Source organism: Bactrocera dorsalis, chromosome 6, assembly GCF_023373825.1.
Source record: "Bactrocera dorsalis isolate Fly_Bdor chromosome 6, ASM2337382v1, whole genome shotgun sequence".
Taxonomy (NCBI): Eukaryota; Metazoa; Arthropoda; class Insecta; order Diptera; family Tephritidae; genus Bactrocera; species Bactrocera dorsalis.
The window spans coordinates 9,563,071-9,583,230 of record NC_064308.1 but is presented as its reverse complement, the minus strand read 5'-3'; the positions used below and the strand labels follow the sequence as shown (position 1 = coordinate 9,583,230).

At 41.5% G+C, this 20,160-nt stretch overlaps 1 protein-coding gene across 26 annotated transcripts in view; it reads left to right on the top strand.

Moving 5' to 3' along the window:
* The window catches only part of LOC105227111 (ADP-ribosylation factor-like protein 4A), a 566,667-nt gene that overhangs the window by 23,910 nt on the left and 522,597 nt on the right, over positions 1-20,160 (top strand). For 2 of the 26 annotated variants that reach the window (XR_007423153.1, XR_007423143.1), the window contains exon 2: positions 6,649-6,660. The exons of the other annotated variants lie outside the window; for them this stretch is intronic. The gene's annotated coding sequence lies outside the window, so the exon portion shown is untranslated. The remainder of the gene's footprint in view (positions 1-6,648; positions 6,661-20,160) is intronic. 26 annotated transcript variants of the gene reach the window in all.

The window sequence follows — 20,160 nt, the reverse complement described above, 5'->3', positions numbered from 1 at the left end:
AACCTGCCCAGCCGAGATGGGTTCGTTGGGGGACTCATTTTGCTCTCCCGAAACCACAGTTGCGGTCGCCTCGTGCGCTGCTGGGCGGGTTACGGGTGGAGCCGGTGCTACGGTCATCCCCGTCGTTGTTCCTTGGCTCGTAGATGTAGCCTTGGGCCTCCATGGCCTCACAATAATCTTGCCGAGCGGAAATTCAGCCTGAATCCCTTCTGCCTGATATACTTATAGGATTCGTCGTCCATCGTGATGTCGACCAGCAGCATGCCGCCGCCAAAGGCGCCGGTGAAGCCGTCGCCGATAGATAGGGCATTTACAAGACAATCTTATAGAGCCGTCAGCTGTTCGGACCCTAGAGCCTCCGCCGGGTAGTTGCGGGGCAACTGCCATCCGGATGCTACTCACAGCCTCCGAGTATTTGCGGCTTGCGGTTCCCATCGGCTGCTGGTTGGGGTTGGAGCGCTTTCCACTGGCCTCCTGTGGTTTATCTTCCCTTATTATCTTGGTCATTGATGGCTCCTGCGGTGTTATTTCGCCACTCTTCCATTTCTCCATACGCACCTCTTCTTGGGGCGCCGGCCTTACTTCGGTCCGCCCCTCCGACAAGGCTGCTTGAGCTCGGCGACGCCTCCGATTTCTGCGTCTTGTTGCAGCCGATCCACCATTGGCACCTGTGCGTCGTGCGTTATTAGGAGAGGGGTTGTTCCCACTGCTCCCATTCAGAGCCCGCTTTTCAGCTGACTCCGGTGTCATGCCGTCTTCGAGGAATCTCAGGTACTACTTAAGAGTGGCACCACTCATTCCCGCTCTACTTGGGTCGTCATGACCTCCTGGCCGTCCTGGTTCCGGGGTACATGGAATGTTCCCTCGTTGCCGTCTCCTTTTCCGTTCGCCCCTTGATTCCACTTTCGTGAAACCTCCTCCCACCCTCCTGTCCGCAGTCGATCCTGCTCGAGGGGGTTGCGGGGGCAGCGCTTGCGCGATTTACAGTGGTCACGGGTGACACACTACGCTGAATGCCGCTGCAGGAGGGCACATCGTCGTCGTCGCGTGCGTGCTCTTCAAAGAGTGCTCGTTCTTCCGGCGACAGGGCGTCCAGGAAGCTAAACTTTCGTCTAGCCCCTGGGCCACTCTTGCTAGCGGTACTGCTGCTGCTGCTGCTATTGTCCGCTGTTTTAGTTGTTGTTGCTTTGGTTGTTGTCGTTGTTTGTTGTTGTTGTTGTTGATTCATCTTGTTCGTACGACCGTTTGGCCCGTGTTGTGGGCCTCCCGGTCTAGTCTTAGGGAAGGGGAATCTAAAAAGTCCGTTGCGCCAGAGCCCCTTGACGCAGTAAGGCCACCGTTACTTCCCATGGCGGCCCGGTGTTGGGAAGGCTCCGTGCGAATACAGCCGAATTTACCTCCTGGCTGCAAATCATCCAATGGGCACGGGTCGCATAACACCCTGGATTAGGAGGTAGTCAGCCCTATCACGCAATCCATCGTAGAGTGTTTTTTCGGGAAAGTTACGAAACTGTTATCATGCAATTCGAACAGTTCCGAAAGTAAGTTCGAAATTCGTAAAGTTACATTCACTGAACTCACTCGGAACGGAAAATTTTGACGTTTAGCGGAATTTTTGTACGACAGGCTTGTGCTAACGGAGAAATAAATTTCCATATGTGCGAGTCATGATTGCTGCCAGGAAACTGAAATGCAAAATTTTCACCAAACTTACAATCATGGCATTGATACTAAAGTATCCTTTGCGGTTATAATAGAGAAACTTATTTTTAGTTGGAGCAACCGTTTTAATATGTGTCCCGTCTACACACAAAATCGCGTCTGGAAATCCGTATTTCTGAAAAAAAACTTTTTCGCTTCACTTCTTTCAACGTTACTTAACTCGAGGTTTATCCACTGAGGGCACAAATGGGACTGAAGCAATCCCAATACTTCTTTTAAGATGCAACAAAATGTTGACTGAGCCATTGGAATATCGAAGTCTTTACCCACTCCATGCTGATAGCCTCCTTCAGCTAAAAACCGTAAAACCGAAGACAATCGATGAAGTAAAGATATAGATGACGATCTTGAAGAACTTGCATTCCTCTCTAGAACATCGAGGACATACGTAAAGGCCGCCTTATTTAAGCGATAGTCTATATAAATAAAAATGAATCGCCAAAATGTATGTACGCTCATAACTTTAATACGACTGAACCAAATTTGATAATTCTTTTTTTAAAATGTTCGTTGAGCTTCAGAGATGGTTTCTGCGGAGAAAAAAATTCGAATAATTGCCGGAAAACCCCTAAAAACAGCCCTTTTATTTTTCTCAAACGAATGAATGTTTGTTTTTTAGTAATGCTAAGAGAACGGCTGAACCAATATTGATGAAATTTTCAAGATAATGTTCTTTGTGAATCGGGGAAGGTTTAGAAATAAAAAACCTGTATGTCTTTCATGAGGAAAAGTCGGAAAATTGAAAAATTCCAAAAAGTTAATTTTTTCCATACAAATTTTTTCATTCAATTTTTTTGTTTTGTTTTTCAATTATTTAAATCGTTCAAATTTGGCGTTTGCTTCAAAAATTTTTGAAAATTCATTGAAAATGTTATGTGTGTTGCAAACAAAGTGATCAATTACAGATTGAAATTTGTTACGATGCCATGAAGAGGTCGCGCTAATATCGGTCGGCGTTCTTTTTGGCATCAACATACATTAGCAGCCCAAGGCACATGTACGAGTACTCCCAGAATGCGATGCCATACATGCGGTATTATGCATCGCGGTCAATCAGCAAGCGATCGTCACGATGTCAGAGCAAGACTTTCCAAGCAACAGCTTCGATGGACTTTATCTTGAAGCAACATATATATGGTGGAGTCAGTTTCTAGATGTATTCTGTCAAGTGGCAAAAGAGAGGTTTGCCGCACGCACACATTATTCTTTGGATGGTGGTTACACCAGATAAATTGATGAAATTACGAGTATTTAATTATGCGGAAATTCCTGATGCAAAGAAAGAAGATCCAGTATTATACAAGTGATGAAAACCAATAAGGTTCATGGAACACGGACACCACAATCCTACTTCGATTTGCGTGTAAATGAAAGAAACAGTATCCACGTGCTTTTCTTTTGGAAATGATGGATATCCACTGTATCGGCGTCGCTCACCAGACGACAATAACGTGAGTTAGAGGCGTGAATGTCGAAGTTGACAACACATGGATCGTACTATATTCACCATCATTGTCTAATTCACATTCAAAACCCATATCAATGTTGAGTATTGCAGTTTGGTATAATCGATAGAACACCAAGGGAAGCAACATGGCGGTTATTGGTCTTGAACGATACGGTCGATACATGAACTGCACTAAAGCGCTTTGTATTTACTTTTGCAATTCATGAACGTTTTCCGATTGTTGTGCATCTAGCAGTTAATTTGGAGAATGGGCAAATAGTGTATTTCAACCCAGAGAATACAATACAGCTGGTGGAAACACCGCCATCCGTTTGCGAGAACATTGCTCTATTCGGAAATTTCTTGATATTGTACATGGAAAGCATCGTCGAAGAAATAATTACGCAGAAAGCAAGGCCAACCAGTAGATGGACATCCAGGTGTATTATCAACTAATGCATTAGGACGAGATTACACAATTCACCCGAAAAATGACGATTGTTTTTTACCTTCGGTTGCTATTGATTAATGTACGAGGTTCAACTTCATTTCAGTCATTGCATAGTGTGAATGGTACGGTGTGTGCAACTTTTTGAGAAGCAAGGCAGCAATTACAATAGTAATCGGGTTCGGTTGATACTTCTGGTGGTTTGATATAAAATGATAATCACTGGAATGTAAATGATGTTCGCACACTTTTCGCGATAATCATTTCGGCATATCAGCCTTCGAATCCGCGTCTATAATGGGATACGAACAAAAATGACATTGCCAAAGACATTTTACATCATCTTCACTAAAAATTGGAAAGGGATCAATTTCGGTTGATACTTCCGATGGTTTGATATCAATTCCATCTGCCGTTTATCGGTTCACGAAAGATGAACTCATCACGAATGTGTATCCGAATATTGGCCAAATTATCGTAACTGCGATTCCTTAAGTGTACGCGCAATGTTAGCTGCCAAAAATACCGATGTTGTTGACTTAAACTGGAACAAATTAATACTCACCGATCCAAACGGGGTTAGATCGCCGAAACAACAGCCCTTGGTCTGATAAAATCCGAGTCAATTCCGGTGCGTAGAACCGGCTGTCTTGGGAATTGTCGACAGGCACTGACCGCCATTCACAGTGGAGCCATCAACACCTTCACCGACTCCCTTCCCGTGAATGGCGTTCTTGGAGTCAAACCACCACCTATTGCAGACGAAGAGCCCCAGTTGCCGCGAGAAACGCGAGTGACCCTAGCGCAACTTCGTTCTGGATACTGTAGCAGGTTAAACTCCTACTTATCCAGAATCGACCCCGACATACCCAATGTATGTCCTGCATGCAACGAGTCTCCGCATGACACTGGCCACCTCTTTGCATGCCCCACAAACCCTACCCATCTAACACCCTCTTCCATTTGGTCCGACCCCGTCGAAACAGCACGTTTCTTGGGCCTGCCGTTAGATGACCTCGACGACAACACAAACAACCCTTACCATCCTAACGGGGATTAGCTAACCGCTAAAACAACAACAACTTAAACTGGAAAATTCAAAAGACGACGCCGTGAATTATCCAGTGGAATTTCTAAATTCTTTGGAGAGGATTGGTATGCCACCGCATTATTTGCGTCTCAAAGTTGGATCTGTCGTTATTATGTTTCCCAATGCATCGAAACTGTGTAATGCAGGGATGGGCACATTAGCCCTCAGTGGCATTTTGCCCGTGCGGGCACGAGTGCACATTTTGAGGGCTAGGTGAGGGGATCATCGCGGGCAAACATGAAGAGGGAAGTGAGAGCAACGTATTTTCCTACAGCATGTTTACAAATGAGCGACTGATCTATACCATGTACAGTGGTGTGAACAAAATAGAAACAACCATAAGGTGTTGTGAAGTTTTAACATATGCTGTTTTCTTATTAAATAAAATTGTTTTTAGATACATAACATAACATATGTATATTTTTTCCTAACAGTGATTAAAATTTCCCACCATGCAAAGGTAAATAAAAACAAATTTTAATGCGAAACTCTAAACTCTGCAAATTATGTTTACCCCTTTTTGTTCACACAACTGTACAATTCCGATATGAAGTAAACTTCCACCCTTAAATTTGTGTACAATGTCAGTATTGCCGCAACCACTCTGCGATGAACTTCAAGTTACGGAGGAATGTAATTCATTTTTTCGCAATTTTTCTCAACTTGTTATGCCCTTCTCTCCGTAAACTGATATTCCCCTCATCAAGCCCCCGTGCGCACTTTGCTAACTTTGCGGGCTAAAAATGTGCCCATCTCTGGTGTAATGGAACCTGACTGATTGTTACGTACCTATCGAATACAAGGGGGCAGAATGCTTGATTCTACGAATTCCTGTGAGTTCTATCGATTTGCAATTTCAGTTGAAACGGATTCCGTTTCCAGTAAAAATCGCATTTGAGATGACAATCATCAAGACACAAGGATAGTCGCTAGAAATATGTGGTATAAATTTGGAACGGCTATGTTTTTCACACGGCCAAAAATACGTGGCGTTTTCACGAGTTGGAAAACTATCTCCTCTGTACATTTACGCACCGGAACAGAAACCAAAAAATGTTGTTTATCAAGCTGCTTGAAAAAAAAGAAATGATAAATTTAACTTTCACGCAGGACAACGGCTGCGGGGTCAGCTAGTTTTTAATAAACCTGTTTTATAAAAATAATTTTAATAAAATTTAGCAATGAATTTTTGTGGATTTTTCAACTGTACATTGTGTCGTCCACATCGAAAGGGTTGCTCTTGTCCCTCAGTGATTTTCGGTGAATTTTTAGATCACGCCGACTTCTCTCACGTTCTTCCTCAAGCAACATAAATAAAAACGTTAGCGAATACATATTTTGTTCGTAAAATCAATTTGAATATAAACGATTTCACTTTTATTAATCAAAATTTTTATTTTTTCTTCTACACAGCTGATTTCGAAATGTCAAAATTCAAAATTAAGTCTGGCAACCAAAGTTTCGAATTCACATAAATTCAATGATAGCAAATTATGCGTATTCGTAGCGGACATTCGTATTCGTAGCTTCGCTACGATGGATTGCGTGATAGGGCTGAGTAGCTCTTGGTCGAAGCGCACATGCAGCCTCTGCCAACCCCCAGGAGAGATGCTATGCAGCATCATCCCTGGCGGTTGAGAGATGCCGTGCTATGCTGCGGTTTAAGCCCCCGCATCACGACAAGGGGCCTACCATTCATTGCTATTCTAATAATAACAATAACATAAAAATAACAATAACACACAACAACAAAATGTTTAATACTACTATATCAGTACTCATTGAATGACTCATCATCACTGTTAGATTCATCTGGATCAGATACTAGATAATCTTTATCGTCATGATCACATGTTACCTGACGTGGTACTTTTGATGGTATTGAAGGCGGGACAATTAAATTTAAAACTTCCATCGATAATTTATTTGTTCTCTTTCTAGGAACTTCTCTGAGTGAGTTGATTACCGGATCGGATGTTATTAAAAGCATATGTAGTAAATCTATAGTGGGTATACGTGACTGCTTTCTGGTGTGGTGTTCGCGAAATCTACGGCAGTCCTCTTGAGATTCCTCCGAAAGTTGCCCGATTGGAAAAATACAAGTTCTAATTACCTCCGCACTATGTACCAGGATTTTGTGCACGGTGTCTGGCAAATATTAAAACTTAAGATAAAGGTTTCTTGGAGGATGGAGTCATGTGTAGAAGTTCACGCAAGTGAGGAAAGTTCTCTGATCGCCATTCACTTGGGAGTGGCCAGAAACGATTCCTTTACATATGATTCAAGCAGCTCACGACTTCCGGTCTTTGACCAAGTATCCTTTGGGTAGCCTAAGAACATCCGTTTGAAGGCGAGCTTAAGTGAGAAGGCGAAATATCCCCTGCATAGGGTTGTGCGGTGGGTTTGGGACCCGCCACGTAAAAAACACCCCCAATGAAAAAGCAAACACAGCCTCGGATGAGAGACCCCCCTTTTGATGACGACCATGGCAAACGAATTAAGGACTATGATTTGAGGGCATGCACCTGGAATGTCCGGTCCCTTAATTGGGAAGGTGCCGCTGCCCAGCTGGTTGATGTCCTCGTGAAAATAAAGGCTGACATCACCGCCGTCCAAGAAATTCGATGGACGGGACAAGAACAGAGACGAGTAGGTCCTTGTGACATTTACTACAGTGGCCATATAAAGGAGCGCAAGTTTGGTGCTGGCTTCGTGGTGGGAGAGAGACTCGGTCGCCGAGTATTATCATTCACTCCGGAGAATGAACGTCTAGCCACAATTCGCATCAAAGCGAGGTTCTTCACATATCGCTGATTTGCCCCCACGCCCCGACGGAAGAGAAGGACGATGTGACCAAAGATGCCTTTTATGAGTACTTGGAGCGCACTTATGAGAGATGCCCCGCCACGATGTCAAAATCGTGCTTGGCGACTTCAACGATAGGGTGGGCAAAGATTCAGCCTCCACGAGGAAACATCCCCAAATGGGTTGAGGCTGATCGACTTCGCCGGGGCCCGAAATATGGTTATCTGTAGTACTAGATTCCGGCATAAGAAGATACATCAAGCTACCTGGCTGTCTCCGGATCGAAAAACCACCAACCAGATCGATCATGTTGTGATAGACGGAAGACACGTTTCCAATGTTTTAGATGTGCGTGCGCTCCGAGGTCCTAACATCGACTCGGACCACTATATCGTTGCAGCCAAAATTCGCACCCAGTTCTGTGCAGCAAAAAACGGACGCCAACAAACACAAGAAAGGTTCGACGTCGAGAAGCTGCAATCACAACAGACAGCCGAAAGATTTTCCACTAGGCTTGCACTCCTACTCTCTGTGAGCACTCGTCAACAACTCGGTATAAGAGAACTGTGGGACGGCATTTCAAACTCCTTACGTACAGCTGCAACCAAAACCATTGGTTTTCGGAAAGTGCAAAAGAACAGCTAGTACGACGAGGAGTGCCGTCTCGCAGCGGAGAGAAAACAGGCTACCTATCTCGCAACGTTACGATCGACCACAACACGTGCGGGATGGGATAGATACTGAGAGTTGAAGAGGGAAGCGAGACGCATTTGTAGACAGAAAAAGAAAGAGGCCGAAATGCGTGAGTACGAAGAGCTGGCCGACAGGGGTAATGCTCGAAAATTCTACGAAAAAATGCGGCGGCTTACAGAAGGTTTCAAGACCGGAGCATACTCTTGTAGAACCCCCCAAGGTGATCTAGCCACCGATGCCCAGAGCATACTTAAATTATGGAGGAACACTTCCCCAGCCTGCTGAATGGCAGTGAAAGCACAACACCAGGAGAAGGCGAACCCGATACCCCAATCGATGACGATGGAGCAGACGTTCCATTGCCCGACCATGAAGAAGTTCGAATAGCAATTGCCCGCCTGAAGAACAACAAAGCGGCAGGGGCGACGGATTGCCGGCCGAGCTATTCAAACACGGTGGCGAAGAGCTGATAAGGTGCATGCATCAGCTTCTTTGCAAAATATGGTCGGACGAAAGTATACCCAACGATTGGAATTTAAGTGTGCTATGCCCAATCCATAAAAAAGGAGACCCCACAATCTGCGCCAACTACCGTGGGATTAGCCTCCTCAACATCGCATATAAGGTTCTGTCGAGCGTATTGTGTGAAAGATTAAAGCCCACCGTCAACAAACTGATTGGACGTTATCAGTGTGGCTTTAGACCTGGTAAATCAACAACCGACCACGACCAGATATTCACCATGCGCCAAATCTTAGAAAAGACCCGTGAAAGGAGAATCGACACACACCACCTCTTCGTCGATTTCAAAGCTGCTTTCGACAACACGAAAAGGAGCTGCCTTTATGCCGCGATGTCTGAATTTGGTATCCCCGCAAAATTAATACGGCTGTGTAAACTGACGTTGAGCAGCACAAAAAGCTCCGTCAGGATCGGGAAGGACCTCTCCGAGCCGTTCGATACCGAACGAGGTTTCAGACAAGGCGACTCCCTATCGTGCGACTTCAATCTGCTGCTGGAGAAAATTATTAGAGCTGCAGGTACAATCTTTTATAAGAGTGTATAGCTGCTGGCGTATGCCGATGATATTGATATCATCGGCTTCAAAACCCGCGCCGTTAGTTCTGCTTTCTCGAGACTGAACAAGGAAGCAACGCAAATGGGTCTGGCAGCGAACGAGGGCAAAACGAAATATCTCCTGTCATCAACCAAACAGTCGTCGCACTCGCGACTTGGCTCTCACGTCACTGTTGACAGTCATAACTTTGAAGTTGTAGATAATTTCGTCTATCTTGGAACCAGCATTAACACCACCAACAATGTCAGCCTGGAAATCCAACGCAGGATTACTCTAGCCAACAGGTGACACTTCGGACTGAGTAGGCAATTGAAAAGTAAAGTCCTCTCTCGACGAACAAAAGCCAAACTCTATAAGTCGCTCATAATTCCCGTCCTGCTATATGGTGCAGAGGCTTGGACGATGACAACAACCGATGAGTCGGCGTTACGAGTTTTCCAGAGAAAAGTTCCGCGAAAGATTTATGGTCCTTTGCGCGTTGGCCACGGCGAATATCGCATTCGATGGAACGATGAGCTGTACGAGATATACGACGACATTGACATAGTTCAGCGAATTAAAAGACAGCGGCTACGCTGGCTAGGTCATGTTGTACGGATGGATGAAAACACTCCAGCTCTGAAAGTATTCCACGCAGTACCCGCCGCGGAAAGCAGAGGAAGAGGAAGACCTCCACTCCGTTGGAAGGACCAAGTGGGGAAGGATCTGGCCTCGCTTGGAATATCCAATTGGCGCCACGTAGCAAAGAGAAGAAACGACTGGCGCGCTGTTGTTGACTCGGCTATAATCGCGTAAGCGGTGTCTACGCCAGTAAAGAAGAAGAAAGGTTTCTGGTTTTGGAACAAAGATTTTCAAATTTATTGAAACCAATATCGTAGCCGGAGGATAGCTAAAATTGCTAAAATTTTTAATTAGCTTATCAAATGCGGTAATCTGTCCACTCAGTTCCGGATTCATAAAGAACCTGCGGACCGTATTTTCATCACTAGAGCTCCCATATCCAGGTTTCGGTGTGTCTACTGTAAGTCCAATCTGGTTTTTAAATTTCTGTCTTACTTCTTCCGAACGCTGTTTTACACTAGCCTTTCCTATATCGCTTTTTGCTTGCAACTTTTTTTATGTCCAAACGATAACAAATGTGTAACATACATTCAAAGGAACGAATCCAGGCGTGCAAAGTAGACAAACCGAAACTGCTCTTTTTTAACCACTACGTCTTTTAATTCGCCATTCATCAGTTTGGGAGTAGGACCACAGATATAAACATTTTTGTGAAGAAAGTGTATCAGTCAAAGCATTACATATTTTTCCGTCTGCCATTGTAAGTAAAAGATTATGTTTTACCGAAATTTGAGAACCGCGATTATCACAAAGTGATGGAAGAAGTTGAGATACTTTCAAAACCTTGTTAGTTTCTCATGTAGTAAAATCAGTTGTTTCCTTTCAAAAAATAAGCTTAATTGGGCGACGATAGAGTGGACGAAGGCCGCGGATTTTGCCATAAAATATTTTCGCTGGAATCGTCACTCAATCTCAATGGAACAATAGCAAAAACAAACAGATGCTCATCAGTAGCATCGCAGTTCTCAAATTTCTGTTTATAAGCTTCCGTCACATCCCTATTTGCCGATTAGTCTGAATGACGGCTTAGAAGATATATTTTCTTTCTTCACTTTGCGCTTCAATTAAATGTTTAGCGGTTTTATCCAAAATGGCTTGAAGTTTAATTTCGGCGCGCGTTCCTGTTACCAAGATATGCTCATCTGCAGGGTAACACAAATTTTTAGACTTCTTAATTGGCGTAGACACCGTTTACGCGATTATAGCCAAGTTAACAACCGCGCGCCAGTCATTTCTTCTTTTCGCTACGTGGTGCCAATTGGATATTCCAAGCCAGGTCCTTCCCCACTTGGTCCTTCCAACGAAGTGGAGGTCTTTCTCTCCCTCTGCTTCCCCCGGCGGGTACTGCGTCGAATACTTTCAGAGCTGGAGTGTTTTCGTCCATCCGGACAACATGACCTAGCCAACGTAGCCGCTGTCTTTTAATTCGCTGAACTATGTAAATGTCGTCGTATATCTCGTACAGCTCATCGTAAGCACCTGTTGGCAACAGTTATCCTGCGTTGGATTTCTAGGCTGACATTGTTGGTGGTGTTTACGCTGGTTCCAAGATAGACGAAATTATCTACATCTTCAAAGTTATGACTGTCAACAGTGACGTCAGTGCCAAGTCGCGAGTGCGACGACTGTTTGTTCACTGCCAGACCCATTTGTTTTGCTTCCTTGTCCAGTCTGGAGAAAACAAAACTAACGGCGCGGGTGTTGAGGCTGATCATGTCAATATCATCGGCATACGCCAGCAGTTGTACACTCTTATAGAAGATGGTACCTTCTCTATTTAGTTCTGCAGCTCGAAATATTTTCTCCAGAAGCAGGTTCAAGAAGTCGGACGATAGGGAATCGCCTTGTCTGAATTCTCGTTGGTATCGAACGGCTCGGAGAGGTCCTTCCCGATCCTGACGGAGCTTTTTGTGCTGCTCAACGTCAGTTTACACAGCCGTATTAGTTTTGCGGGGATACCGAATTCAGACATCGCGGCATAAAGGCAGCTCCTTTTCGTGTTGTCGAAAGCAGCTTTGAAATCGACGAAGAGGTGGTGTGTGTCGATTCTCCTTTCACGGGTCTTTTCTAAGATTTGGCGCATGGTGAATATCTGGTCGGTTGTTGATTTACCAGGTCTAAAGCCACACTGATAAAGTCCAATCAAATTGTTGACGGTGGGCTTTAATATTTCACACAATACGCTCGATAGAACCTTATATGCGATGTTGAGGAGGCTGATCCCACGGTAGTTGGCGCAGATTGTGGGGTCTCCTTTTTTATGGATTGGGCATAGCACACTTAAATTCCAATCGTTGGGTATACTTTCGTCCGACCACATTTTACAAAGAAGCTGGTGCATTCTCCTTATCAGTTCTTCGCCGCCGTGTTTGAATAGCTCGGCCGGCAATCCGTCGCCCCTGCCGCTTTGTTGTTCTTCAGGCGGGCAATTGCTATTCGAACTTCTTCATGGTCGGGTAATGGAATGTCTGCTCCATCGTCATCGATTGGGGAATCGGGTTCGCCTTCTCCTGGTGTTGTGCGTTCACTGCCATTCAGCAGGCTGGAGAAGTGTTCCCTCCATAATTTAAGTATGCTCTGGTCATCGGTGACTAGATCACCCTTGGGGGTTCTACAATAGTATGCTCCGGTCTTGAAACCTTCTGTAAGCCGTCGCATTTTTTCGTAGAATTTTCGAGCATTACCCCTGTCGTCCAGCTTATCAAGCTCTACGTACTCACGCGTTTCGGCCTCTTTCTTTTTCTGTCTGCAAATGCGTCACGCTTCCCTCTTCGACTCTCGGTATCTATCCCATCCCGCACGTGTTGTGGTCGATCGTAACGTTGCGAGATAGGTAGCCTGTTTTCTCTCCGCTGCGACACGCGACTCCTCGTCGTACTAGCTGTTCTTTTGCACTTTCCGAAAACCAATGGTTTCGGTTGCAGCTGTACGTAAGGAGTTTGAAATGCCGTCCCACAGTTCTCTTATACCGAGTTGTTGACGAGTGCTCTCAGAGAGTAGGAGTGCAAGCCGAGTAGAAAATCGTTCGGCTGTCTGTTGTGATTGCAGCTTCTCGACGTCGAACCTTTCTTGTGTTTGTTGGCGTTGGTTTTTTGCTGCACAGAGGCGGTTGCGAATTTTGGCTGCAACGATATAGTGGTCCGAGTTGATATTAGGACCTCGGAGCGCACGCACATCTAAAACACTGGGAACGTGTCTTCCGTCTATCACAACATGATCGATCTGGTTGGCAGTTTTTCGATCCGGAGACAGCCAGGTAGCTTGATGAATCTTCTTATGCTGGAATCTAGTCGCCAAGCACGAGTTTGACATCGTGGCGGGGGCATCTCTCATAAGTGCGCTCCAGGCACTCATAAAAGGCATCTTTGGTCACATCGTCCTTCTTTTTCGTCGGGGCGAGGGCGCAAATCGGCGATATGTTGAAGAACCTCGCTTTGATGCGGATTGGGGCTAGATGTTCATTCACCGCAGTGAATGATAGTACTCGGTGACCGAGTCTCTCTCCCACCACGAATCCCACACCAAACTTACGCTCCATTATATGGCCAGTGTAGTAAATGCCTCAAGGACCTACTCGTCTCTGTCCTTGTCCCGTCCATCGAATTTCTTGGACGGCGGTGATGTCAGCCTTTATTTTCACGAGGACATCAACCAGCTGGGCAGCGGCACCTTCCCAATTAAGGGACCGGACATTCCAGGTGCATGCCCTCAAATCATAGTCCTTAATTCGTTTGCCATGGTCGTCATCAAAAGGGGGGTCTCTCATCCGAGGCTGTGTTTGCTTTTTCATTGGGGGTGTTTTTTACGTGGCGGGTCCCAAACCCACCGCACAACCCCATGCAGGGGATATTTCGCCTTCTCACTTTAGCTCGCCTTCAAACGGGTGTTCTTAGGCTACCCAGAGGATACTTGGTCAAAGACTGGAAGTCGTGAGCTGCTTGAGTCATATGTAGAATTTTTAGACTTGCGTAAACTAAAATAGGATGGAAAAACTTTATGTCCTGCCTTCAATACCATTTTCGCGTATGTTTATAGGAGTAACTTGTGCACTTAGAATCCACATAATGAGCTAATGCCCCATCACTTGTCAATTGCCTGCCTTCGCATGTAGTATTACCAAACTTCTTTTTTTTCTGTAGATTTCAAACTTTCTTTAATCGAAGTAGCTATTGTCAGATTGTTCTAATAATTTGAAGCCTCAAAAATAAAATAATAATTATACCACTCAACAAACAGATAAGTTTACCTTTACTTAACTGACAAATGGGCTAACCAGACATTGAGAAAATTACCATTAAAATTTGATTTTTTAATGAAAATTATAATTACAATTGAACTTTCCTAACTCAAAGCACTTTAATCCACATAAAATGGCAGGAAATTTTTATGCAATTTGACTTCTATTGCTAATTCAAGAATTCAAGTTATGGAGTACTCAGGACCGTCTTAAACCAAGCTGGGCCCTTGGGCACACAAGAATTTGGAGCCCTTTTTGAAAGTAAAAAAAAACGACTTATACCAAATTTTTATTTTATATTTAATAAAGGTTATCAAATACAGTATGATATAAATTCCATTAATGATGATGCTTGTAGGTGTGTGTGTGTGTGATTAAAGGTTACATACCTCCAGCAGCACCAAAAATGCGCTGAAAGGAAAACTGTTTTCAGAAGGGATAACAATAGAAATAAATATAAAAAAATTTTATGCAATGTTTATTGGTACTTAAAGTTTATAAAAAAATGTATTTTAATTTTTCTTTACAAAAATTAGTACATAAAATATTGTATCACGTGATCCAAAGTACAATGGAAAAAAGTTTTCCACGATCTGCATCATTTATCCTTGAAATGTTGATGGATTTGTAAAAATAAAAAAAAAAAATCTTGTAAAATGAAGTTGTAGTTATAGTCTGCCGAGCCGAATTTTTTAATTTCGAAAAATTTACGGAATTTAGAAAAAAAGTCCACGTTTTACGTCATAAATGTCACACTTTAATTATGTTTATAAAATTTTTTAATAAAAAATTCGAAAATCCGGCTCGACAGACTATAGAGAAAACATTTTCGAATATTAAAAAAAAAATCGCATCAAAAAATGTTAAAAACTGTATGAGTTATCATGCAGACCGTGCCGGGAAAAGTAGTTTCCAGAAAAACGCGTTTAAACTTTCATGTGCCTCAAACGAAGGACAGCTACCTGTGTGCATTAAGCTCTCGTCGGACGGTCTGATTTTCTACCATAACTTTGTATCTATGGGGAATTTTTACAGTCGACAGAAAAAATTTACAGAAATACGCCTAAAACTATAAAGAATAATAACTTATGAAAAAAATTGTTTTTTTTTTTGAAAATTCTGGACGTATGTAACCCCTTAAGACTCTTCGGATTTCTTTCGGGATTTCTGTTGAGCAAAATCCTCTATTATATCTTTAAAGACAATTTTTTGAAGGATATCACTTTCTATGCACATAATTGACAAACAACTCAGTCGTTCTTGTAACATTGTTGTTCGCAATTCATTTTTTATTCTCTTAAGCTGCGAAAATGACCGCTCTCCACTACAATTGGTAACCATAAGGCAAAGTAATATTCTAGTAGCAATTTATACGTTTGGAAAAGTTTCTTCCAATTTATCTGATTTTATTAGATTATGTAAGTTTGAGATATTTAAATCCGCTGATTGCTTTGCTGTGTTTTTTAAATATTGGCTCACATGAAAACAATCTGTTTTGAGCTCATCTGCGATAATGTCTTCATGATAAAATTCTGAAATTTCCTTGCATTTTTTGATCAACTCGCCAGATTCAATTGTTGTTAACTGACAAAGAAAACTAAATCGACTATAAATTTCTTTGGTATGCTGCCGAACGTTTTTAATACGCTTTTATTAGCTTCACTTGTATGTATGTATGTATGTATGAAACTTTTTTAAGTCGTACTGAAACGTAGAATATTTGATCGACACTGTAGGAAGGCGTATGTATGTATGAATGTTTGTAACTTTTTTAAGTGGTACTGAAACGTAGAATATTTGAGCGACATTGTAGGAAGGCGACAGTAAGTTTAAGCAGCTCACCAAAAATATGCAACATCTATATAAAACTAGTTTTGGCGACATTTGAGTATGTATGTATGTACATATGTATGTATGTATATCCTTAAAGAAAGTATACTTTGTATAGATATACTTATGTATATAAGTATAACCGCGCACCAGAAGAAATAATATCAAATAATGCAAAACATGTGACTTTTAGGTAATAAAAATATTAATACTTATAATAAAATTTTTGTAGTAAAAAAAATTCAGATACTAGTTTTCAAAATGTCTCCGAGAAGCAACTGCAGTAGAAAACTCCTTTTTTAATAGGCTTTTATTACCTTCACTTGTATGTATGTATGTATGTTTGTTTGTTTGTAACTTTTTTAAGTGGTACTGGAACCTAGAATATTTGAGCGACACTGTAGGAAGGCGATAGTAAGTTTAAGCAGCTCACCAAAAAGATGCGCTTAAAAGTATGCCACATCTATATAAAACTAGTTTTGGTGACATTTAAATAGCATACTGAGTTGGGCGTCGACCGTTCAAAAGATTTAAGGTTGTACAGTAGAACATGCAGTAATTTATCTGGGCTCTCGATTGTTTACTGCTGGACAAGCTTATGTAGCACTTAGTCGTTGTAGATCTTTGGACGGTATTCGAATTGAAGAACTAGACTGTTCAAAGTTGACAGGTAAAACCTCATGTAACAGTAAAGCTTTAGAAGAAATGATTCGATTAAGAAGTAATAATTCGTAAAGTCGTCAATAGAACTTGGTCGCAATTAATGTAACAATAAGTCAATGAAAGGTTAAATGCTGCCTAATTATCGATTTACTTAACCAATACTACATGTGTTTTTTAGTTTTTTTAAACTATATTTTTTATACTCTTGCAACAAAGTTGCTAAAGAGAGTATTATAGTTTTGTTCACATAACGGTTGTTTGTAAGTCCTAAAACTAAAAGAGTCAGATATAGGGTTATATATACCAAAGTGATCAGGGTGACGAGTAGAGTTGAAATCCGGATGTCTGTCTGTCCGTCCGTCCGTGCAAGCTGTAACTTGAGTAAAAATTGAGATATCATGATGAAACTTGGTACACGTATTTCTTGGCGCCATAAGAAGGTTAAGTTCGAAGATGGGCAAAATCGGCCCACTGCCACGACCACAAAATGGCGGAAACCGAAAACCTATAAAGTGTCATAACTAAGCCATAAATAAAGATATTAAAGTGAAATTTGGCACAAAGGATCACATTAGGGAGGAGCATATTTGGAAGTAATTTTTTTGGAAAAGTGGGCGTGGCCCCGCCCCCTATTAAGTTTTTTGTACATATCTCGGAAACTACTATAGCTATGTCAACCAAACTCTATAGAGTCGTTTCCTTCCGGCATTTCCATATACAGTTCAAAAATGGAAGAAATCGGATAATAACCACGCCCACCTCCCTTACAAAGGTTATGTTGAAAATCACTAAAAGTGCGTTAACCGACTAACAAAAAACGTCAGAAACACTAAATTTTACGGAAGGAATGGCAGAAGGAAGCTGTACCCAGGCTTTTTTAAAAATTGAAAATGAGCGTGGCGTCGCCCACTTATGGACCAGAAACCATATCTCAGGAACTACTCGACCGATTTCAGTGAAATTCGGTTTATAATATTCTTTTAACACCCTGATGACATGTACGAAATATGGGCGAAATCGGTGCATAACCACGCCTTCTTCCAATATAACGCTATTTTGAAATCCATCTGATGCCTTCTCTGTATAATACGAGTATGTATATACATTAGGAACCAAAATAAAAAAATATGTAAATGACGGATAATGAAATCTCGATTATCACCTTATCATGCGAGAGTATAAAATGTTCGGTGACACCCGAACTTAGCCCTTCCTTACTTGTTTAAATGTGTATTTAATGTGTCAATTATGGGAATGAAAGTATCTACACGAAACTTATCCTTGCCACTCAACTGTGCAGTTTCTGATGATCCTTCAAAAAAAGTGATGCTTGTGCTGCGAATTTTTTTCTTTCAAATGTATCTTTGTAGTCAGCAAATGGATTTTTTCTTGAGCAGCCGTTTCGTACTGATCAAAATGATTGCGTGCGGTATTGACGTATCTGATCAGAGATTCGTAAAGTTTCGTTACAAGGTCCATGGTCAGGGTGCTATTCTGTAAACTTGGACTTGTTTTATTTATAATTCCCAAAAGATCATTCCATATTTCCGTTAGAAGAGCAGTCTCAAATTTTCCCTTTTTTTTCTAGGCTTTGGGCTTCCTTTCTAGTGTCAATCTTTTATAGGAATATCAAGGCTTTCAAAAAAGTTTAAAATGGTATCTGCTATATATTGCACATTATGTTTATCCATAGGCAAAAATTGCATAAATCTCTCAATAGGCTGTCCGTCTTTTACGTATCTAACTATGAAAGTTAGTTGGTCAACGTGGGACAGATCTGGCGTAGAATCTACGCTAATAGAATAGTACTTTGCTGATTTAAGTTCTTTGACAATGGTTTTCAAAACTTGCTGTCCCATTAAACTAATAAATTCATTACAAATATTTGCCGATAAATATGATGTACTTCCTTTTCCACGATTTCCGCAGTTTTGTATGTGATCAGCAAGAAAAGGATCAAATTCACTAATCAGTTCTAAGCATCCCCAATAATTCCCATTATTTTGCGATCCTAATGTCTCATTATCGCCACGAAAAACAAGACCTCTTGAAGCCAAAAATTTCACTACTGCAACAATCCTCCTAAGCACATTAACGTATTTCAATAGATAATTTCTGTATTATATTGGGACAGCAACTAAGTATCAATTCGTCCAGTAGTTTTCATTCTTACAACATAATTCATCATAAATTCCCTGTGCTGTAAACTGTTCTCATGCTCTATCAATAAGTTACTTATATGCTTCCAATCTTTATATCCATTAGGAGAACTTAGACGGCAGCAATAACAGTATACAGATTTCTTTGCTGGTGAATAAAGGAGCCATTTTCTTTGTAAAGACTCACCATTCGTCAATTTACGAATAAAAATGTTTTTAGTTAAGTATCTAGTTTTCTTTTTACCCTTTGAATCTGGAAAACTTGTAGAAGTTTCAGAGAAGTCACGATTTATATTTTGGAAAAACTCTGGTCCTTGTCGAATCCAAATATCACGAACTTCTTCCGGTAAAATGTCGTCACAGTAAGTACCAGGGTCAGGAGACGCAGATACATTCTCTAAGCTTGCAGTTATTAATTTACAGTGGCTTGAAGTCGATGGTTCAACATCTAATGTATGTTTGTCATTTTCGTCACATGTAACCTTTTTTTGCTGGAGACATTCAGAGGTACTTTTGTCTTGCGGTGATGATAATGAATAATCCCTCGCCTTATTTGTTTCTTCAGCCGTAAAAAACGAAGTGAGCTTTGGAAGTTTTTCCGTTGTTTCTTTTTGAGCTGTAACTTTTTTTCTTTTTTGTGAACCACTTAAATATGTTCTTTTTGACATAATGAAATTGTTCAAAAATGAACATGTACGTTGATACCAAGGGACATTCAGTACGCATCAATATATTTAGTTTTATTATACTTAAGAATATTCAACATATTAGATAAGATATTAAACTGTGTAATTCTCACTATTTTAAAAACACATATAGTCCACTAATATTGAATAATTACTTTTTCTCTCGCAATATGTTATCTTCGCCAATGCTGAGACAGTATAAAGTAAATTCATAAACAAACACTTAAATAAATAATTAAATACTTAAAATGCATTGTCATGCAAAACAATAGCATTCAACAGACAATAACACAAACATAACTAAGGATAAGATGTTTGCATATGATAACCCATGGGTTCTTAGAATACATTTTAGCAACTGTTTGTAAATGTACTCACACTAAAACAAACCCAAGGTCACACAACATAGGTTCAAACAATAACCAACACATGAACATGCACACTTACACATATATTAAGATAGTTCTTAAAATTGTATTATCATCCTGGGATTCCCCCAACCATAGACAATGTCGACATTTATGTTAGACGGGCCCCGTGTGACCTTATGGTAAAGACAGTAATGTGAGTACTTCGAGTTATAGAAATTTGAGTTATGGAAGTTCAACTGTATTAAATTTTTTTTTGGGATTGTGAATACATTCCTAGGTTTAGAAATATTTACAGTGAAATCTCCCATAA